This window comes from Pleurodeles waltl, chromosome 12 (genome assembly GCF_031143425.1).
Source record: "Pleurodeles waltl isolate 20211129_DDA chromosome 12, aPleWal1.hap1.20221129, whole genome shotgun sequence".
Taxonomy (NCBI): Eukaryota; Metazoa; Chordata; class Amphibia; order Caudata; family Salamandridae; genus Pleurodeles; species Pleurodeles waltl.
Window position 1 is genome coordinate 257,473,109 of NC_090451.1, and position 24,782 is coordinate 257,497,890.

The following is a 24,782-nucleotide window of genomic DNA, read 5'->3' on the forward strand; positions in this document are numbered from 1 at the left end:
TTCTAGTCCCCAGTTAACTACAAAATCAATTCATTGTCTAAAGGCACATTGATGGGCTGACTTTTTCGAACGTCATTCAGTATTTATTTACCAGTTTTGTTTTAGATAGTAAACAGCATAACAACTAAAACCACATTAGACATTTTCAACCATTTTTAAACATATAAACACAGAAATTTCCACAACAAACCATTGATTTTATTTTTTCAAAGAGACATACAACATTTCCTTAGCCACTTATTTCATATTTGTCACTGAGTTCCCCAAATGGATTTTCTCCATTACTGCATTCCACGCTATAAAGATTTATTTAGTCTCAAATCAAATAAAAGTGTAGACTTCAATTGGCTGTACTGATCAATGCAGTCACTATCAATATGTTCAAGTCTTTTGTTAATCAAGAGATGAAACACACTAATAATAGCCAAATTGATCCTTCTGACTGTAGATGGGATATTGCAAGTCAACTGATATATCAGAGTTCAGACCAAGACCTTCTGCTCCTAAATAGTCTTGAAAGTCTTGCCCATATAAGACATTTTGGTCCTCATTACAACCCTGGCGGTCGGTGATAAAGCGGCGGTAATACTGCTAACAGACCGGCGGTCAAAAAAATGGAATTACAACCATGGTGGAAACCGCCAACACAGACAGCCACTTTAACACTCCGACCGCAACGACGGTAGCAACAAACACCGTGGCGGTAACCGCCAACAGACAGGCGGAACACAATGTACCGCCCACACTATTACAAGGCACTAATCCGCTAGCATTTCCGGGGCGGTACCAATGCCATCAAAAGCACGGCAGAAACAGTCTTTGGAAGGGAAACCACTCACCTCATGATACTCAACGAGGAACCAGGACGCCATGGAGCCCGAGCTACAGGTGTTACTAATGTTGGTGTATCTTCTCATCTACCAGGAGTACAAACAGTGGTGGCGACAAACACAGTGAGTACTGCACCTAGCACACAGGGGAGGGGAGGAGGGAAAAGAGAGTGACACACACACACAAAACACAACACCCCCACCCACAACAACACACACACACACACATATCTAATAACATCACAGATACACCCAGTCACCCCCTAGAAGAATGCAAGGAACAAACAAAATGAGTTTAACTAGTGTAATATTCAAACAATCAGATAGCCCAAGACAACAGTAAATAATCAGTATAGACAAATATTTACAGCAAGTACACAAGTCCGTACACTGTTCCATGAAATGTCCTTAGACCAGTGGTCCCAAAAAGCATGGACGAAGCCCACACATGACATCTGCCTCAAAACGGAGAGAACACTGCGGGGGCATCAGGTTGAAAAAAACACAGGCACCTCAGGGTGAAGGGGAAGGGGGGTCCTCAGCCGATTTGATGGTACGACGCCACTGCTCCACGTGGGGGCTCCATGCCCACTGCCTGGTACTGGCCAATGAGCTGGTCCCGTAGGTCGTTCCACCTCTTCGTGATGTCATCCCATGTTCTTGGATGCTGTCCCACTGCGTTGACCCTGTCGACAATTCTCTACCGTAGCTCCATCTTCCTAGCAATGGATGTCTGCTGCACCTGTGATCCGAATAGCTGTGGCTCTACCCGGATGATTTCCTCCACCATGGCCCTGAGCTCCTCCTCAGAAAACCTGGGGTGTCTTTGAGATGCCATGATGTGGTGTGAGTGATGTGTGAGGTAATGGTTGATGTGATGTGTGGGGTGATGTGTTAGGGTGTGTGGTGTTTTGTGCGTGGATAGTGCATGAGTGATGGTGTTGTGTGCCTCTGGATGCTGTTGTTGTCTTTGCTTTTCTCTCTCTCTGCTACTTCCCAAAATGTCATTGTAAGGGGTTGTGGGTAATGTGGGTGGGTGTTTTATAATTGATTTGGTGTGTGGGTGTGGTGTGTGTATGTGTATTAGGTGTGTGTATTTTGAATTGTCCAATGTGGTTGTGTTTTGTAAATGTGTGTGTATTTTGAGTGCGGCAGTGTGTACCGCCACTGGTTTACCGCAATTGAATGACTGCCGCAATGATGCATGGGTAGTGATAGTGTGGGCACATTCCTGTTGGTGTGACGGTGTGGGTTTTGGTACTGCCAATTTATCACTCACCTTTGGTGTGGCGGACTTGTGGTGTCTGTTTTGTGGAGGATTTCTAATTGTGGGTCATAATACCTGTAGTGGATTTCTGTCGCGGACATGGTATGTTGGCGGCCGTCGGCACGGCGGTCAGCGGACTTTACCGCCAGGGTTATAATGAGGGCCTTTATCTTATATTTGATCAGGACATGGGGTTAAGTGCCTGATTTAGAGTTTGGTGAACGGGTTACTGTATCACCAATGTGACGGATAGCCCATCTGCCATATTATGATTTCCATAAGATATTATGGACCCGTAATACAGCAGATGGGATATCCGTCATAAACCCCATCCACCAAACTCTAAATCAGGACCTAAGCCTCTTATGAAACTAAGACAAAAGAAAGTCATAATTCTTGAAACCTCAAGTTTCTGTGCACCATGACTACATCTCCCTTATTGGATAGCAATCTCTCACACAATGATGTTGGACCAGTTAATTTCTGAGTGTTTATACAATATACTAAGCATCACTGAAATAGCTAATACATTTTAGGTCTGGTGTGAATTCTGGAACGAAAAGAGTTTACAGGTCATTTATTTATTGGCTTTTCTCTACTGTGGTCTTTTTTAATGAAATTCCCAATCTGGGATGTTTAGTTTATGAGTAGTTTCTATGCACAGCATGCATAATTCTCATAAGAACTACAGGTTTTATGTGCCCTACAAAAGTATGGTTATATACATGGAAATCATCATTCTTGAGGTAAGTAGTTGCATACAAAAGGCTAGCAAGATGCCAGCTCAAAGGTGTGTTCATCTGGTTTTGGTATGTTTCATAGGGAATGTTGCTGACACAGTACATGCGTCTGTATCACACATCTGGTTTCACAGTATCCACAAGACATTTCTGCTTGAATCAAGAAAGGTATGAGGTCTGTGTCAAAGTAAGGAAAGCAGGACATTATGTAAGCTATAGGTGGTCAATATTTAGGAAATATGCATGATCATGCACAAGTAATACAAATTACACCAATGGCCAGTTTAGACATTTCAAGCATAAACAATTGAAGAAACATACAAAGAATAGCTTAAAGTTCCTGGATCTGGCTAATTTTATTACCATTGTTATTTTTGACTTGGTCTGTATGCTTTTTTCTGCTACGGTTTCAGAAACCATCTGCAAAAGGTTTATAAAGCTTGTAAGTAAATCTAAAAATCAAGGAGCCTCTATGGAAAAAACATGGCTAATTTTATTACCATTGTTATTTTTGACTTGGTCTGTATTTGTTTTCTGCTACTGTTTCAGAAACCATCTGCAAAAGGTTTATAAAGCTTGTAAGTAAATCTAAAAATCAAGAAGCCTATGTGGAAAAAAAATGATTGGGTCTGTTTCCTGTTAACATTTATTAAAATTCCTTGGAATAACCCTAGATTTAGGTGAAAACGAAATCAATTTGCCAAAATAAGAGTTCATAAGCAAAGCCTCGATACTTGTTTGTAGCAGCTCTTTGTCAGATGAAAAAGAGAACTATCAGGTATACTACAAAATGGCAGCATGTTGGTAACAGGATGGAAAGGAGCTGCTAGGTATGCTGCGGCAACATATGTTGCAATCCAAAGGTCAGTGGAGCTCCGACAACTAAACCCGAAGACGCACATTAATTTGAAGTGTCATGCGATTGTATCTTTTCCTGTTAATTTTGCTAGACTTTGGGACAGCGCACTTCAGGCCAGATCATCCTGACCTGCAAAAGGACATGCTAGTAGAGAGGCTATGACAAGGTCAGGTTGACATTCATGCACTAACAAAAGCAAGTAAAAAATGGCTGTGACAGTGAAAAACATTGAAAAAGATAAAGGATTCAATGTGGCAAAGTGTGATGACTGAGGGTACATTTGAAATGTAAAATAGTTTCTCATGCATTCCAATGGAAGCAGGTTACAATTATATGAGGCAAGAGAGAAGAACTCCCCTGAGTGCAGGCAAAAACCGCTCTACACTTTAAGGACTTAGTAAGCTGTGCTGCGAAGCCAAACCTAAAATGTATTAGAAAATTGGTTAAAAATGATTGTATTCCAACTTAGCTTTTTTTGTTGTTGTTGGTGGTGGTTGCAGGCGATTGGCATACATTTTGTCTTATGCTAATCAGAAGTCAAATTGGGCAAGATCTTTGGGGGACAAGATGCCTATACTTTTTAATTGAACAAAAAACAGTTACCTTATTTTTTGCCAAATGACACCGGGCACAGGACGTTCTGACAGTTGAGAAATGCAATCTCAGCTGAAGTTGAAGGGAAGAGGAATTGTGATGTGAAGCAGAGGGAGGTACATACAACTTATCAGGGTGCAAGTACCCGAAAGAAATGTAAAAGTGTGCAGTTGGTTGATTTGCAAATGTAGAGGCTGCTTGGAAGATGGTATAGGCTTTATTTTATTTATTTTTTCCATTTTTAATTAATTTTTGCAGTTACATAATTAGAAAACTTGAAGATAAATCAATCAATGTCGGCATACAAAATAATTCATAAGACACAAGGATAGCATAATTGTGACTAGAGAAAAGTCAGAGCAATATATACAGAGCCAATATATGCCACTACATTACTATTTTCCAGGTAGACATTGCTCCAGTCCTTTATTCGAAAATTGAATCCCTCCTTATTCCCCAGATATCCTTAAACTTCCATGTTGCACCTATTCATTGTGCATACAATTGTTCCTTATAGCGTACAATTTTCATTTTACACTTCCAAGTCTCATAAGATTGTAGTATTGGTGACTTCTACACCTGTAGGATTAATGATTTGACAATCAGGGAAAGCGATGAAAAGGATCTGATTTGAATGGATTGATAAGCTAATATGCCTGGAGATGCCCAAAAGTGTTCCAGATGGATCTGAGACTAGAAAAACCTGGACTTGAGAGCTAATCCTCTGAAATATTCTCTCCCAGTATTCTACTAGCTTTGGACATGTAAAGCATAGATGTAGCCAATCCCCTGGAATGCACTTACACCGCGGGCAATGCCCGGTAGCTGCTGGAAATGCTTTTGTTACTTGGGTTAGAGTCAAATACAGCATCCACTTTGAGTAAAATGCTTTTTTTAAAGTTTGTACCCCTTATCGCCTTATGAGATAGAATATTATAGTTCCTCCATAACTGTGGTTCTATCTTACATCCTGTTGCCTTTTTGACCTTTGTCAAAAAACTAGGGATAATTCTTAAAGAAGACTGGAGACTCAGAATCCGATACCTATTGCCTGTATCCTGTCGACTTTTCACATAGAAAGCCTGGGCAACTGTGGAGGCAAACAGGTCTATTAAATTCTGGATTGTCAGCAAAAGGTGTTGGATTTGAAGATAGGAAAATCTAAGACAGTCTAGGCTTTATTCATGAGTCACTTGAAGCTTTATAATGACACAAATGTATTCTTTTTGAAAGGTTTCTGTAAGAGTGTTATCAGCTGAGCTATGGAATGTCTGCTTTTTAATGGACAGTTATACAAATGTTTGCAGTGGATAGTATGTATTACTAAAATCAATCTTTTGCTAGCACTTTTTTTACCTTAAACCTAAATCTTTTCGCATGTCTTTTAGCAGGCTATTGTATACTGTGAGCTATCCAAGTTTAATCTCATGATTTACATATGCACAGTGCTCTCTGTCCAGTGCTTAATTTGTAAATTAAGAGGTGCCGGTGCTCAAAGCCCTTCTCTTAAACACGAGGCTGCTGTAATTAAATCTGCCAGCACTGAATACTGAGGCAGCGTAATCCAGAAGCAATCTCGGGCCTCTTCAATCCATTTACGGCCACCCCGCCCCTTCAGCTCATCCTGCAACTTTCTACTTTCTCCCTTTATGACGCTTTTTAGTTTTTCCATCCTCTGTCTTTCACATATGTGTCTTTTGCTTGCAGCAAATGCTTGAGGCAGAAGAATAAGCGCTGGCCCTCACGAATAAGTGCCGATGCTCAGCACCGGAAACAACAAGCACAAATTAAGCACTGTCTCTGTCATTCTGGGACCTTCAACATCTAAAAATAAACAAGGCGCTTTTCCCAATACTCCACCCAGGGTTGTTATGTAGCTCACTGGTTACTCACAGACATCTGCAGGGATAGAATTCACCAGTCCTAAAGTAAAATAGCGTATTTCCCACTGATTAGTTTTAGCTAGCACCTGTCTTACTAAGGTGCGGTTTATTTGATATTACATGTTACCTGAATGAGAAAGAGCAACAAAATAGTTACAAAATATATGTGTTCCTATTATGCATACCTTAGACCCGCGCCCCTATTGCACACAGGATCACAATTCCCACACTTTTTAATCCACTTCGACCGCTAACGCACAGCACTCAGTCCTGCGGCATATTGTGCATGTCAGACTCGCAATACAAGAAATGAACCATTTCTCCATTTGTGTCGACCTGTTGCGCTGTGAACAATTGCCTGTAAAAAAGGCAGATGCACCTCAGAGGTTTTCCGAGGTCTTTTTTGTGCCTTCTAAAAGAGCTTCAAAAATTGCATCTCCCCTGAGCATTCAACGATCAGCGAGCTGCTAGAGCGGAGGCCTGTAGGGAATTTCTTTCATGGCGTTCTCTTGCATTTTGCCACTGCCAATCTGTATTGATAAAAACATCAAGTATGTTGCCTGTCAGCATGTAGGTATATTGTTTTCAAATCAGAATTCACAAAAGATGAACTGGGACGCCAGAGCCATACGTGCCATCATCTTCAAACTAGGAAGCTGGAATTGTGTGAAAAATTAACCAGGGGAATATATTTCCCCTCACTGGTTTATATTGATACAGAGGCAATTTAAGGTGGGAGACCTCTAAGCAATTTTTTTGCTTAAAAAACTGGGACTTTCCGGCCAGAATTTAGCCTTTTGGTATGTATGAGTAGAACACACTCTACAGGAAAAGCTGCAATGCCCAGATCTTGCACCAGGGCATTCTTCGAAAAGACTAGGAACAGAAAAAGTTGGGTATTCCTTGCAGTGGCGTAATGAAACTTGAGGGGTCCCTTGCAAAGTACACGGAGGGGGCTCCAGCCACACTCACTCCGGAGCTCTCAGGTAAAGTTACTATGCTGAGGGGGACCCCTGGTGCTTGGGGGAGGGGGCACACGGCGGGGTCTGCGGGGGGGCCTTTGTTTCGCCCCTGATTCCTTGTTGGGTGGCTACAAAAAGGGCTGAGATGACATGGAAGTAAACATGCAGCATTCGGTCTTATCAAATTTTTGCTGGAAACCAGGTACATCTTAAGGATTTTGGGTGCCTTGGGCAGAACCTATCTTGGGGGCCCCTCTTCGGAACAGATCTGAATTTATGATCTAGTTTCAGCTCTTTCATGCCCTCTTTGGTCAGGTCACTCACAGTGCGAAAAGACACACTGGTCCAAATTCTAAATGTGTTTATATCTAATATTCAGGGTTAGTGATGTTATGTCTGTTTTGAACACTGTAACACAGCAGCAGCTCACTAATATTGCTGCAAATAATCTCTGTGGCACCCTTCCATTTCTCATATGTGAGGTCCTGCTTTGATCCACAATAAACTTTTTTTATGGATGTTGCATGAAACACAAGCACAGCACTTGTCTCCAAAATGTTTGTAATAGACTCTCACACATTACTCACATTAAAAAAAAAGTAAAAGAAAATGCTGTTTATTCTAAGACTTATTCAAGGTCATTAGGGTCAAAACTCGTTGCAGAACAGAGCTGCCTCTATCAGGGCCCCCCTGAAAGGTTGGGGCCCTGGGCTAGAGAACACTTTGCCCATGCTTTAATCACAAACAATCCTGATTGCTTGATGAAATGTATGACCGGAACTTAAACATTTTCTAGGGCTAATTTTGATCCCAATGTTTATTCATAACATATTTTTTTCACCTCACGTAGGCAGAGTTGTCAAGTGTGACTATTGCCACCCCTTTCATGACCAATTAAGGCAAGATTTTTCGAGGACTGCTTCGACTTACTCCGAGCCCAGCACTGAAGCATCTCTCAGTCCGATTGCCACTTGCTGTGCATCAAAGCCCCAGTATGTACGGCACGTTAATTGGCTCCTCCGAAGAAGCAGAGTTAACACTTTAACATGATAGAAGGCTCACAAGCCCAGTGCCGAGATCATCTAAGGTTGGCATTGCCGTCCAACGGAGTGAATCTTATTACCCAAAATAGACCATTCGTTTTACCTCATACAGAAATTTCTGTCAAACAGTGGAGCTTGGAACACAGTATCAAAAAAGATCTACACTATCATTGGGTACAACAATGCTTTCCTAGAGAAAAATTCTTGCCATTTGTTCACGTTTTAAGATTCTTCAGAATTGTATATGAAATCGTCTGTAGTCATTTTTAACATGGCCTGTCTTTGTTTACTTAATTTGTCAGTAAAGAATTATTAATGCAGCTCTAGAGCGCATTTTTAAAGCACTTTCATCTTATGTTCACACCTTGCCAATGTTCCCAGGTCCAAGCATGACCAGCTGCTCCAGACCACGATGTTCACTTTACACTCTGGGACTTGTTTAATTCCATTACAAAACCAGAAGTACATCTCCCAGAATTCAAAGAACAATCTGAACCGGAGCAGATTGTCACAGATGGACCTGGCAAACCTGGCAGCGATGCATACACTGTGCACAAAATGTACTTATAAAGAGAAGAAATGGGAGATACAGGCAATTTTCCTAATTTTTGACCACACTGTGACAATAAATTACTGGTCTTGTCATTGAAAAACAGCCAGGCGGCAATCCTACTCTCCAGAGTATGCCCCTTGTCACATCCTGAAGATGTAGAAGGGAAGAATGTGCAAAGAAGTGTGTGCGAAGCACAAGCAGCATCTGGCTCCATGGCTGTCACACGTGCACATGCTCGACTGACTCACACAGATATATCGTTAGCGCACAGGTTTGGATTCTGCACAGCCCCAGCAAAAACAGCAAGAGTGTCAAAACACATTATTTGTGATGTAGTTAGATTGAAAGTATTGGCATCAAAATCACTCCATGAATGTTTGCAAGAAATTTGAATCATATGTAGACTGAAATATGTTACAAAGGGGTTGACGGCAAATTGTATATAAAGTGGTATGGAACTTGTCAGATGAACATGGCAGGAGTTCTTATTCAATAATGCGTAACAATAGAATATTCAGATAAGATATTTATTCGAAGAACATTAACATGATCTCATTCACGCTATTTATATATTATGAAACCTTTTTGTTTTCTTTAGCTTCTATCTAGTATACCTGTGTTAGAAATGGGGTCTTTGGTTGGCCGTCAGGTTACCCCCTGTCCAAGCAAGGACCCTCACTCTAGTCAGGGTAAAGGAGAATCACACTCAGTTAACCCCGCTCACCCCCTTGGAAGCTCGGCACGAGCAGGTAGGCTTAACTTCAGAGACAAGGTGTAAAGTATTTGTACCACCACACACAGTAACTCAGTAAAAACACCACAAAATGACTCAACACAGGTTTAGAAAAATAGCCAATATTTATCTAAACATAACAAGACCAAAATGACAAAAATACAACATACAGAAGTCAAGTTATGATTTTTTAAAGACTAAACTTAAAGATAGCGCTTAGAAACACAAAATGCTTTGATGAGGTGTTAACACGGCATCGTGATGGAGTCGTTCCCAACAATCCGCCCCCAACGGCACCGGGCACGGAGTCACGCAGACCCCCAGGTACAGTACCTTAGTAAAGTGTGAAAACAAGCCGGGGAGTGAAGTCGGGGATCGCGGTGTCGCTGGATCCGAGGCAGCGTCTGTTCCAGTTCTGTGGGCGAAGAAGCTGAGGCATCACGCAGAGGCACCGGGTCCTTGCTGCAGAGCGGTGGAGGTGAGGCAGTTTTGGTGCAAAACATTGAATCCGCACACTTCGGGCGGCGTCGGTCATGATGTGGTGCAGTGACTTCCACAGAGTCACGGACTTCGTCGGGGCTGCAGGGGTGTGAGTCCTGCGAGGGTCGTCGCACTCCAGAGGGGACCAAAGAGTCTGTTGCAGGCAGCATCACAGGATTCTGCAGCAGCGTCGGACCGGAGTCATCCGAAGTCGGTTTTCTTGGATTTTCACCAGCTTCTCCTTTCAAGGGCCCAGGGACAGGATAGAGCACTTGTCAGGGCAGGTGTCTCAGCAGATGCTGGTAGGAGAAGTCTTTGATGGCACTGAGGCTTCAGAACAGGGGGCAAGCTCAGTCCAAGCACTTAGAGATTCTTCTCAAGCAGGAATATACCACAAAGTCCAGTCTTTGTCCCCTTTTCACAGGCAGAAGCAGCAACTGTAGAATAGCCCAACAAAGCACCTTCTCAGGCAGGTACATCACTTCTCCTCAGCTCTTCAGCTCTTCTCCTTGGCGGAGGTTCCTCTAGATTCCAGAAGCGATCTGATCTTCATGGGTTTAGGGTGCTCTTCTTATACCACTTTCTGCCTTTGAAGTAGGCCTACTTCAAAGGAAAGTCTCTCTTGTTTGTGAAATTTTGCCTTGCCCAGGTCAGGCCCCAGTCACACACTAGGGGGTCAGAGACTACATTGTGGGAGGGCAGGCACAGCCCATTCAGGAGTGAGTGACCACTCCTCCCCTCCCTCCTAACACAGATTGCTCATCAGGATATGCAGGCTACATCCCAGTTCCCTTTCTGTCACTGTCTAGAAAGAGGTGCAAATGGCCCAACTGTCAAACTGACCCAGACAAGGAATCCACAAACAGGCAGAGTCAAAGAATGGTTTAAGCAAGAAAATGCCTACTTTCTAAAAGTGGCATTTGCAAACACACAATCTAAAAACCAACTTCACTAAATGATGTATTTTTAAATTGTGAACTCCGAGACCCTAAAATCCACATTTCTATCTGCTCCCTAAGGGAATCTGCACTTTAATAATATTAAAAGGCAGCCCCCATGTTAACCTATGAGAGAGATAGGCCGTGCATCAGTGAAAACCGACTTTTGCAGTATTTCACTGTTACGACATGTAAAACACATAAGTACATGTCCCACCGTTAAAATACACTGCACCCTACCCATGGGGCTACCTACGGCCTACCTCAGGGGTGCCTTACATGTAAGGAAAGTGAAGGTTTAGGCCTGGCAAGTGGGTTCACTTGCCAAGTCGAATTGGCAGTTTAGAACTGCACATACAGATACTGCAATGGCAGGTCTGAGCCATGTTTACAGGGCTACCAATGTGGGTGGCACAACCAGTGCTGCAGGCCCACTAGTAGCATTTGAATTACAGGTCCTGGGCACCTCTAGTGCACTGTACTAGGAACTCACTAGTAAATCAAATATGTCTATCATGGAAAGTCAATTACACATGTACTTTACATAGGATCACTTGCACTTTAGCACTGGATAGCAGAGGTAAAGTGCCCAGAGTAGCAAAAACAGAGTCCAGAATACATCAACAACCTGGGAAACAGAGGCAAAAAGTTAGGGGAGACCACACCAAGGATGCCAAGTCTAACCACCTGATTTTGCCCATTTTATATAAAAAAAAAATCACATTTTCATGGTATTTGCAGATTACCAACACTAAATTACTAGATTTACTGTTCATAACTCCACATCTATCTGCCTTTCAGAAATATGTCATCAAAGTGGAGTTATGAATAGTAAATATATACTTACTGATGTATACTTGCCTTCTCGATATTGTGGAAGTCAATATTATGGGTAAGATATTTGTCTATCACAAAATTAAATGAACAATATTTTGGTAGGCTGCCCTTGTCCATATAAGTTAAGAAAGCATTTTAGGTTATGTACCTTCCTTTATTCTCCAAGGAGTATCCTCATTTTCCCCATATTATCTTGCAACAAGCTGACAGATGCAAGGCCAGCTTCCACTTTTTTATTTATGTTGTTACTTACTCATAATAATTTTGCTAGTATCATTAAATCTGGTTTAATCAAAAACATTGTTTTTTATCTCCCACAGAAGAAAGGATCTATTGTTGGTTTAGTTGACTATTGGCATCCTTCTTTCAAAGCTCTGTGTAACTTACTCTTTTCAAAATCATTGTCCAATTGTAGGGGACAAGGCTACAAACGATTTTCATTGATTGTAAAATTCTGTTTGAAAACGGCCATCCCCTGGTGATGTACTTCTTTCTTTGTCTTCAACACGAAAGGACCAACTATTTCTCCTAATTTGCTTTCCATGGTTATTTGAAGTACATTATGATTGCAAATAAAGAGAAACTCTTCTGGTGGATTCTCACCAATGTCAAATCTGTGATGGCTTTTGTTGAAGGAAGAGAACTCCCAGGTTATTTTAATCATAACGATAAGCAAATTCCCTTTGACATTTTTAATGACTGACAGCCTAGTCTAGTCCACTTTTATGTTAAGGATGCAAGGGGCCTCATCTCTATGTCCCCTATGTTTGAAGAAGCATGTATTTGTCACCCAATCATCATTTCTTAATGTTAGTCTTGCTATACAATTTCCACCTCCGTCAGTATAAATGGGTAGTGCTAAATACATTCTCTTACTGGATTTAGCATTTTTTCACTGTTTTCAGCAGTGCCCTGGATATAACGTCATTCTGTACCAGAGAATGTTTGATGCATAAACTGCACAAACATTTCCATGCTTTATTGGCTTCCATACTTGAATGAAGGTATTGGGAGCTTATGATGTTGTTGTTATTTACTGCATCAGGGTAATTTAATCTTCCTATGATAGAGATGATCATCATGTTTCAGCTTTTTCCCACTTGGGCATGTAACCCCCCAGCCCCCCATTTCTCTGTATAAATCCTATACAATCCTGGAGAAAATGAAAGAGGAAAAAATCTATTGCCAATATTTCCCCTGAAATATTTGTTTTGTGAAGACAGGCCTTTTGCCCTTTCATAATATAGATATGTTCATGTTAGTGCCTTATGTATTACTACTCCACACCTGTCTAAATCTTCACCATCTTGTACTTATCTTTATCTCTACCACTAGAACTAGTATTGGTGACTCTGTCTACCCAATCAGTTTTATTTTTCACTTTTCAGTTTCTTCTTTATTATTTCAAAAGTTTTTAGTAAAGATTTTAGACCAAAACAGACAAATAGCACATGTATATGAAATAGTTATGCTGTAGTCTCTGCAACAGCAAATGTGCTGCATACAGGCATCTGGTTACACCGAAGATACAACTGTCAGCCTTGCTAAACGATATGATGGGAAATTAAAAAAGAGAGGGAGAAGAGGAGAGATAGTTGGAGAAAGGGAGGGAGGTGGAGGGGAGGGGGAATAACATTGGATGGTCCTGGACCAGAGGTGTGGGTGTGACGGATCTGACATATCTAGGTGGAGACTACACTAGGAGATCCGGTAGGCTCTATTAGTATCTCGTAGGGGATTGACCATTTCAGAATATCAATCTAGGTTGTTCCATAATGACTTATGAGTTGAGATCTTTATTGGGTAGAGAGAATGTTGTGCACACCTTTAATGTATCTCAGCCATTCCCACCATGCATTGTTGGAGGAATTTCCCAGCAATTTCCACGAGGTAAGAATGATCCTGTGAGCTAAAGTGAACATGAGATCAATTAAAAATGTGAATGGTTTTGTTGTAGCCCTGTCATGAGTCAGGGGTTAAAGACACCACAGACTGAGAAGAAGAAATTTCTAGGGAGATTGGTATTGAAAATGTCATCTATAGAGTTGTGGACCTTGGTCCAGAAATTGTGTAGCGGGGGGCTTTCGTAGAACATATGGCAGAGATCGTCATTCTTTGAGTTAGAGCTCCAGCAAGAATTGTTGTTGATTTGCCCTTGTGAGGATATGCAGTGCAGAGTCCAGAAGGTTCTATGGATAATGTGTAGTTTGGTGTGAGCTAGGTTTGGATTTATTTTCTTTATGAATGGGGAGGTCCAGAGTTTTGGCCAGTCAATGTCCATCAGGTTGGGTACACCATCTTGGGAGCAGTATTTGGGGTAGCATTAGATAGTGAGTAGTCAAAGGTTTGCATATATGCTGCGGGCCACATGATCGCTTCACCTAAATAATGATAGGAAAATGGGGAGTGAGGCGTCTTTAAAAGGAAAGTCTTTGTGTTTGTAGATGGCTGCTTTGAGCATGAGGAAGCTGTAAAGGTCAGAGGGATCAATGTACTTTGTATGTCTAATATCTGAGAATGGTAGGGGGTCTAGTCTGGACCTAAGGTCCACACTGTTGAGAATCCCTTTGATCTCCACAAACTTCCAATGGATATGTTAGGGTTGTGTTTCATATCTTCATTACACCAAATAGAAGTTTGTAGGGAGAATGAAACTTTCACAGCTGAGAGATGCAAGTCAAGGTGTTGTAAGGCCTTCCTTGTGAGTTTCTGCATCAGCTCACTAAATACGTGATGGTCTTTGGAGAAGGTCAGGAGGGAGACCAGTGGTAAGTTATCAGTGAACCATTGTTCCAGAGACAGCCAAGGTGCTAGGAAGTAAAAAGACCCATCTATCCATGTTGCCCCTTGGGTAGTAAAGAATGCTAGTTGGTATATCCTGTAGTCAGCAAGATTGGCCCCACCTAGATGTTTGGGGGAGACTGAGCTTTTTAAGGGAGATACAAGGTTTTTGGTATGGAAAAATTAGTCTGAGCAGGGAATGAGGGACATGTACAGAAGGTAGTTAACAATCGGAGTGATAACCATTTCTATGGATTCAAGCATGCCCCACCATGTCAGGAAGTTTGCTGACGATCTGTCTAAGTAGTTTTGAACCTTCTGAATAACCAAGGACTTTTTATGTTGAGTAAAGTCAGTGAGATTGTCATTGAACACAAGGCCTAAGTATTTAAGATTGTCGGGTTGCCATGCTAGGCCACAGGAACCTAAGACCTCTTTGGTACAGATGAGGTTAAGAGGACGTACCTTTGATGTATCCTTGTTAAGAGTGTAGGCCATGACCAGGGAGTAGTCGGTGATTTGGCTATAACTCAGGGATAGTAGTGTCTGCATGTTCTGTCATAATAAGAGTGTCGCCGGTGTATGACTTTGTTTTAAAAGAGGTGCCCTAGATGTTAAGGTCAATTGAACTATTGAGTTCTTGATTGAGATTAGCAGTGGCTTTATGGCAAATAGTAAGAGTGAGGGAGACGGGGGCAACCCTGTCTTGTGCCTTGTTTAAGTGGGAACGAGTCAGATAGTACACCATTAGACCTGATTTTAACGGTTGGGTTTGATTATGAATGACTCACCTAGATTAAAACAGGACATTGTGGCCTGCATGGAAAGGTCACTCAATCTTGTTGAATGCTTTTTTAGTATTGAGCGGAATGGCCACTACTGGTGAGCTTTTGGTTTTAGGAATCTGTATTGCATGCCTTAAAAGCCTTATATTGTTATTGGAGAGCCTGCCTTTAATGAAACCAGATTGATATGGTCTGATCAGAGTCAATAGCATTGTTTCAAGACATTTGGCCAACGCTCATAGGAGCTGTGACCTCTTCAGCTCAGCAAAGTTCAGCTCTGGCAGCCAGGAGTCTGCGCAAATTGCTGCATGTCTGCTCCTGGCTGCCTGACCTGAACATGAAGAGTGTCTGATAGACACTCCTTATGAGGGGCAAAAGGTGGGGGGCATGGCCCCTCCGCCCTAAAGGATGGGCCTCACCTGCTCTGCTTCCTGCTAACATTGATAATTACTTTTGCAGCTCCCATCCATAGCCACTGTTCTCACTCAATACCTAACCTATTCTCAGCTGCCTCACTGATGCCACTCCTATTACCCACTTCTTTATCCCCACCACTACAACAAGTGCTGCTGACCTTGTCCACCCTGTCACAGATCCATGGTCAATGAGTCCTGTTCATCCAGTGGCACAACCCTTAAATCAGAACATTGTGGTTTCACCTCTCAGACAGCCTCAACTGCAGCAGCGTGCCAGTGTTTCTTTCTGGGCTAAATTCCCAACTCAATAAGCCATTGGGAAGTCGGTTTGTGTGTGGATGGTTTACAAAGTAAAACCACACAAAGTGAAAACACTATCTTCGTGGTATGGAAGGCATTAAGAAAGAGAACAGAGGAATGATGAGAAATTGAATAATCAGAAATTGTGCAATTGTGGACAAAGGTTCAAGTGAGCCACATGGCCAATGAGGAAAATATATATCAGTTCAACAAATAACAGCAAAGGCACTGTTTGTTTTCAATATTTTTGGATGCTGTTTCTGGTCTAGAAAACACAGACCACTTTCTTGAGCTTCTAAAGCACTTGAGTGACATCTGCTGCAGCCCTGAGACCAGAATGTCCATCGGTTTTATTGCATTCAGCATCAGCGGCCTTTCATAAACAGAAGAAAGGAAATAAACACATTAGGGTAATATATATCAGGAAAAGAATAAGAGAAACGTATACTATGCATTGGGATAAAGTAACTAAAGGATTAAACAATTTCAAATGAATAGACATTCTGCTACATCGCATAAGCATTCTCTTTTGATGACAATTTTTTCATAATTACACGTTTTGCTTCAATATTGTCATTACCATGTAGCCTGCAAATATAGAGTGTGTATTTCACTTTAAAATGGTTTACACCTCTTTATTTTGGGAGAAAACCGAACCAGCATTCTTAAGCGATGTGTTTTTTGTTTTCTGTTCCCGTATGAGATTGTTTTCTTTACTCAATGTTTGTAAAATGCACCATCAAATATCTGGAGGGTACCGACTGAACCAAATAAATCTCATGATGTTGAGAATAACTAAATATCCGCTGGGCGCTTAGAGTGAGTTCATTGATGTATAGTAGCTTGAGAAAAATAATGAAGTTGATCTATCTTCTCGCGCCATAACTTGATTTGCTCTTCTTCTGAGAATCTTGTACTGGTGCAGCACAATGCTAGAAGTGTATGATTTAAACTACTGCAAGGTAGACAAGAGTTCATATGCTTTCCTATTTGCCTTTAGATTCAGACACCCCTTTCCATTTGCGTACTAAAGCTTTTTTTTCCTCCACTTCTTAGCAGCTCTAGCTTGACTTTCCTTGTAAGACTACTATAATAGTTTGTCCTTGCATTTATTGATTTTGAGTTGCCTTAAACTATACATTGGCTATTGTATTTATGTATTGATTAGAACTAATACTGATGATTTGAGTTTGTTACTTTGCTAATCCTTTAATACACCTTTATGGTTTTGAACTCAACCATTCTCTGTCTTTCTGATGGAACCAAATGTGCTTTAAGTCATTGGGATGTATTGAATGCTAAGGTCATCCTCAATCGGAACTAAAGCTTCGTTTGAGGGCGCTGATTGAACATGAATTTGTATTAAAATTTGCATTGAGCAAAGCACTCTGTCGCTTTGCTTCATCAGCCGTGTGAGATATACATTCTGGATTGCAGGGTAGCCTATTTAGTGTTTTTCACTTCCATTGCCTTAAGTCATACCAGAAGTTTCATACTGGAGGCAACATGCCTTATATCTGGCTTCTCCTCAGTAAATCCTGGCTTTTCTTTAGGAAGTTGCTGGCCCCACAACCTACCACCATGTATCCTGACAGGTATACACAACTTTCCATAACTTCCTTCTTTACATACTGCATGTCCTATGCCCAAACAACAGTATGTTGCACTTTCTCTTTTAATGAAAATAATGTTTTGCTCTACAGGGCACCAGATTGCTCCAAACCTGTGCTTCTAGACACTTTTGTGATGACAAAGTTTAAAGTATTGTTTACAAGCAGCCAATAAGACTTATCTGTAATAGGTGGCATGGATAACTTCAATCTTAGCAGTGGGCCTTTGGGATTGTGGCTCCCTTCTTCTGTTAGCAAACAGTGATCATGACCATATGTTGCTTCCTATTAAGGGAAATTTCTTGCAGGGTAGCATGCCATTCGTTGTTATCCCCACTCCCTGTGATAGGAGGTTCTGTTTGTGTTGCCCCACTGTGAAACATTAACACTTTAAAGGTTAATAGGGAGGTTTTGTGATGTTGTTATGCTGGGTTGGCAAAGGAGGGGATTAATGGATCTTGTTTGAAAGTGATAGATTTTGCGGTTACCAAGGAGCCCCTGTTTATAGTGGAGGTGCATAATTTCTTTCCTGAGGTAGAAGTTGACTGAGAGAGCTTAAATTAGGTGGATCTTGACTTCAGTATTGACCTTACAGTAGTCAGTCATGAAGTGTGTCAGACTATTTTAATGTTTGCTTTAAAAGGTTTAGTTTTCAGCTCCTAGTAAGGTAGTAATCACTGCCTTCTGTCCATTGACAATGAGCGATAATTCATTTGAGGTTTTCTTGTCCATCTGAAGCACAAATGGACTTTTCAAATGGGGACAATAAAATAGGGACTTCTGCAGACTTATTGCAGAGTTGTTGCAAAGCCTTACTGAATAAATCTCTTCTTGTTACCCAATACCCCTTGTCACACTCCTTTCCACTTCATACACCCAATGCACCTTAAAAGGCACATGGGCCTCAATACTGTGGTAGTTCATGAAGATCTCAGTGTGAGAAAACTGGGCTGATTGCAGAGGGCCCTTAACTTTTTGCCCCCATTTTCCACTTCTTGCTGGTGTTTTCCTGACTCTGTTGGTGGCCTGGGTACTGCTAACCAGTCCCAGGGCCTGTGCCCTGTGTAAAATCAATATGCAAATTAGGCTAATTATAATTGGCTAAGTCAACCTACCTATAAGTCCCTAGTATATGGTAGGGCATGTAGGTTTAGGGACCACAGCATAGGTAGTGCACCCATATGTGCACTGCTGAGTTGCCCAGTGTCATTTTAAAGGCAGGCCTGCCTTGCAGGCTGCTTTTAATTTGAAGTTATATGCAAATTTGACTTTGGAATTAAAAGTAGTTCCAAAGTCTTAAACTACCTTTTTTTTACATATAGGTCACCCCTAAGGTGTGCCCTATGTGCCATGGGTGCCATGTAACTATAAGCAGGGACCTTATAAGAATAGTTTTATAAGCCCTGGTGAGGTAAAAACAGGCAAATTTGTTTTTCCCTCATTGTAGTGAATGGCCTCCATAGGCTAGAATAGGGAGACTTGATTGTAATTTTAAAAGTGCCCTTAAGTAATGGATAAAAAGATTTTGGTATCAAATTAATTGTCATAATAAATCCTACAACTTCCACTTGTTGGATTTAATATAACTTGTTCAGGTAAAGAGGTTTACACTTTACCTGAAAAGTTGCCAATTTCAGCCCTGCATTGTTTTTGCTGCTGTGTTATGATTGGCCAGCCTCTGGTAGCCTGGCCAGGCTGCCTTGATGAGGTGTGAAGTGGCCTGGCTTCACACAAAGAGATGTGCCTGTGGGAGGGAATTTCCCCACAGCACATGGTGAGGCAGGAAGGGGGAGGGCTGCCAAACTGGTCTTCAAAGGCAGAGAAGGACATTTGGAGCAACCCAGCAACACCCCCACATCCTACAACCCCAGACAACTAGGTGCCCCCTTGATTAGATTAGGAGAGGGCAGGAGAGGGGTGTGTTTATGATTTTTAGCCACACCAGTGGGTGGGCTCAGCCAGATGTAACCTCCAAAAATCAGATTCAGTCATGATGGATTTTTGAAGAATGTTGCATCCTGGGATTGATTTTTGCCACACTTCCCAGGAAGTGGTCATCACAGGGGGAAGGACCCTGCACCTGATTGGAGAATCAGGACCCCCTTGTTTTTCACCCAGGGGCAAGGATAAAACTGGCAGACCTGCACCCACACCTCAGTTCCCTACCACATTCCTACCAAGAAGAACTACAGAAGAAGAAGGACTGCCCTGCTGGACCCCTGGCCTGCACCTGGAACCTGCACTCAGAAGGACTGCACTAGCTGCCCACTTGGGCTTCACCACAAGAAGGACTTTGCCTGGCTTCAACTGGTTCAAGGAGGGACTCCCTGTTGGCTACAGGTGAGAAATTGCTAACCAGAGTCCCCTGCACCAACTCCTGAAGAAAGCAACCAGCTGGCCACTGCCCAGTGGCCAAAAAGGAGTTTGCACCAGGTGCATTCTGGGAGTTGTAGTCCGCACCCCCAAGGATCATCTCAGAGCTTCTGGACCCTTGGGTGAGCTGTGGACCCCAAAAGAACCTTAAAAGAACATCTGGGAGAATCCGCAGAAGTTTGGAGAACTTTTGAAAAAAGTTCCGTAGAGGGACCGACCCGCTGCGCAACTCTAGCCGGCATGCCTCAACTGTGACCCGGCCTGATTTGCAGGTTCGTCCCGGTAAAGTAAATCTCCAAAAAAGAGACTAATGGCCGTATTTATACTTTTTGGCGCACAACTGCACCAACGCAGTTGTGCGTCAAAACATTTAACGCCGGCTAACGCCATTCCAAAGCGCCATGCGGGCGCCTTATTTATGGAATGACGTTAGCCGGTGGAGCTGCCTGGTGTGCGTCAAAAAAAATGACTTACACCAGGCAGCGCCGGCGTAGGGAAAAATGGAACTTGGGTGCCAAAAAATGGGGCAAGTCAGGCTGAGGCAAAATTTTCGCCTCAACCTGATTAGCGCCATTTTGTTTTACTCCCAACCCCCATTGAAATGACTCCTGTCTTAGCAAAGACAGGAGTCATGCCCCCTTGCCAATGGCCATGCCCAGGGGACTTATGTGCCCTGGGCATGGTCATTGGGCATAGTGGCATGTAGGGGGGCACAAATCAGGCCCCCCATGCCACAAAACAAATATAAAAAAAAATACTTACCTGAACTTACCTTAAGTTCCCTGGGATGGGTCCCTCCATCCTTGGGTGTCCTCCTGGGGTGGGCAAGGGTGGCAGGGGGTGTCCCTGGGGGCATGGGAGGGCACCTCTGGGCTCCTTCCGAGCCCACAGGTCCCTTAACGCCTGCCCTGACCAGGCTTTAAAAAATGACGCTAAAACGACTGGACGTCATTTTTTTTGAACCGCCCACTCCCGGGCGTCATTTTTGCCTGGGAGTGTAAATACGGCGCACATGCCTCGGAGTCATTTTTTAGACGGGAACGCCTACCTTGCATATCATTAACGCAAGGTAGGTGTCGACACAAAAAAATGACGCAAACTCCAAGATCTTTGGCGCTAGAGGGGTCTAACGCCAAAGTATAAATATGGAGTTAGTTTTGCGTCGGAATTGCGTAAAAAAAACCGACGCAATTCCGGCGCAAACAGAGTATAAATATGCCCCTAAGTCCGAAGGTAAAAAGTTGACCGGGACCTTCCAGCCAGCGTATACGATGAGGGCTCCAGGGACGTCGGATCAAGATCCAGGTTTACCCCGGTCAAAGGATTTTCACCTCGACAAAACAACTAAGTCCGAAGGCTAAAATCTCCACGAGGAGTCCCGCGACGCGTATCCGGAGAAGGGCTCCAGGAGGTCAGATTGGACTGGCAGGATCGTCCCGCTGAAGAAAATCTTCAGAAAAGAGACTAAGTGCGAAGGTAAACTTTTAACCAAGGCCTCCTGTGGCATGTAGCCGAGCAGGGCTCCATCGCAGTCGGCCTTAAACTTTAACTTTGCCCCAGTCGAGGTGCAACCAGATGACCCGATTGGCGCTTTTTGTTTCTAGGCACTAAAAAAACTATAATTCTTTAAAAAATCATATCTCCGGTTCCCGTTATCTGATTTTATTTGTTTTTGTGTCATTTTAAAGATAAAAATATAATCTATTTTTATAATTTGGTTTTGGATTTTTAAACTGTTTCCTGTGTTTTATTTAATTACTGTTTTTGTGATATTTGAAAGCTTTACACTCTGTCTTCTAAGTTAAGCCTTGTCGCTCGTTGCCAAGCACCAAGGGTTGAGCCGGGTTTAATTTACTGAGACCTAACTGGACTTAAGTGGAGGTTAGTGGCCTATTGCTAAGTGTAGGTACCTACCTAATTTATTTGCAGATGCAAGGACATACATATGCACACAATATACAGGGCAAAAGAAGAAGCATTACTAAAGCACTGGGCAATATTTTAGGACATCCAGGCCATCAGAAAGCAAGGCCTCCCCCATCATATGTAGGTATAGAGGTGCTCGCCCCAGTGCCTGCAATCCCTGCATTAAGATACACTAACCCACCACTTGAGAGATCTCAAGGAGGTCCTCCCGAATGGCAGGCTGTTAGGTCCAGGCATGGTAGACGGACAGGTCAACAAGCCCTGACAACACTACTTGCACCACCCCTGTCCAGCACTAGAGCACCCCGAAGTTCAAATCCCCGTCCACCGTGGTGAGCAGACTAATCGGAGTTCCGGCGTAAAGTTTCAGAGAGGACAAAGCATGTAGCAGCAGGGTCAGAGGAGGTTGTACAAGGGACTTCCAAAACCAGGACCAGGTCGCAAAGCCCCTTCCGCTTTCAGAGCCAGATAGGTCGCAGGATCAACGTGGGCCAGCCCTGCATCCAGTAGATTATACACACTCACCCATTCTTGCATGCCCCATTCTGTTAGTAACTAGATGGTCTGAGAAGGAACCCACAGTGACAGTACTGGTAAATAACATGTCCTATCACTTCCTAATAGATAAAGAAGACAGAAAATAATGGTTAAAGGAAGGGGTTGTGCCCTTGTTTAAAGACTCCATGGATGCACAGGGATTTTCAGGGGCAGTCACAAGGGCCCCCTTCACTAAACCCCTGGAGTTAGATGTGGGAGGTAGCTGCGTAAAGGGACAGCTGCTGTATCATCCCTCTCAGCAAACTAATCTCTTAGTGAGAGAATTAATGGCCAAACTAAACATCAACGCTTAAGTCTTTAACCTCCCCACACTACACAGACCGGCTGATAAGAGCGGCGCCCGTAGACCTGATGGCCTTTATTAATGTAGTCCTCACCATCTTTGCTGCAAACCAGAACTGCTGGGGCATAGTCTGCAGCTGCCCCGCAAATTTGTGCTCCAACGGGAGGGTTACCTCGATACAGATTCCCAAGAGGGGGCACTATTTTACTTAGAGGATATCAAGGTTCAGTCTGAGTATGGGGTCCTGCTGGCCACTGACCAGGCGGACACCGTGTGGGCATGTGTCATCTTCGTCACTCCAGGTTTTAGTGTACCAGAGGTAACCGATGAACAACTGTTCAGCATGTGACCAGGAGCTTCAGAAATCATCTTTTCTGTCTCGGTTAAGGTTAGGGTAGAGCTGCGAGGTGGGGCTCAGTAGGCCATGGTGGTGTTGACATCAGGGCAGGAGTAGGACTTTAGTAGTTCCACCACAATTATGGGTGAGGGGTCCCTAGGACATGGGGCTCATCAATACCACTGAGCCGGTAAAGACTACATTGCAAGAAGGGACCATCCTGCAGTGGGTGCGTCAGTATCCTCTCTCTGAGGAAGCTGATAAGGGTATAGCCCTCACAATACGATCACTAATTAATCAGGGCTTCCTCCACGTGGGGTCTCCTTGTGCAATACAGCAATATTCGCTGTCAGGAAGAGTAGGGGAGGGACCTGGTACCTGGTACAAGACTTGTGCCCCCTCAATGACACTGTGGTCCATGAATTCCCCTTGGTACCAGACTCCTCCATCATACTTCCTGACATACCTGCAGAAGCCTGGTATTTCTCTGTGGTCGATATTAAGAATGCATTCTTTAGCATTCTGCTGCACCCGACAGTCAGTACCTGACTGCATTCACTTTCTGAGGGGTTCAGCTATTATCCCGAAGACTACCACAGGGGTATTGTTAGTCCCCCGGTATCTTCAATAGGATACTGAGGAAGCACCTCGCCAACCTCCAACTGGAGAGCACCCTGCTAGAATAGCTGACGACTTCATGATATGCAGTCCTTTCCAGGAACTGTGTCATCAAGACACAATAGCCCTCCTGACTGCACTTGCGAGAGAGGGTACAAAGTGGCGAAGGGAAAGCTGCAGTACGTACAAAAAGAGGCTAGTTATCTGGGCCAACTGATATCAGAGGCTGGTGAGTGGATCACACTGGAACATGTAGATTTTATCAGGGCTCTGCCACCACCAAAGACAAAGAGGGACATGCAAAAGTTTTGGCAGTGGGTATTTGATTACAGCACGCTTGTTGTCTGCCTACAAGGACACAAGGAATTAGCGTGGACGCCTGAGATGCAGGGTATCTCCCGCAAACTCCAGACAGAGATCAGTCACTCTCCCATGTTAGGGGAACCGGATTATAAGAAGGAATTTTTCTTATTCAGCTACAGTGACAGCCGATTCACATCGGTAGTTGCAAGACAAAAATATCCCCTGGGGCACAGGTGCCTTGCTTATTACAGCGGGCTCTTAGACTCTGTCATGCACGGTCACTTCCCATGTGAGCAGGCAGCAGCAGCAGTGGCATTGGCTATCAATAAAAGAACCTCCATTATGATGGGGCACTGCTGATGCTGTATGCAGAACATTTAGTATTCACAGTAAAACAGAAGAGCAAGAGCACGCTGGCCAGGCAACAGGTTTTGGATTATGACCTGATCCTCTCCATGCTATCACTGAAGGCATTACGCTGCCACCTATCAAACCTAGCCACCTTCCTAGTCCAAGAGATTCAAGAGGGGGAGGAGACCCATGACTGTGGGAGTACACCCTGGAGGGGATTAGCCAGGCAGAAGAGGATCCTATCCAAGTCAGTGAGACACTGTTCATCGACGACTCCTCCATGATCGATCAAGAGACTGAGGTAAGACACATTGGGGTAGCGGAAGTCATGGCCAATAGCATAGCGCCCAGGAGAAGCAACAGGTTGTCATGCAGTTAACTCTCCTCCCTCACCTCTCAGTATAGGTGGAAGAACTGACCAC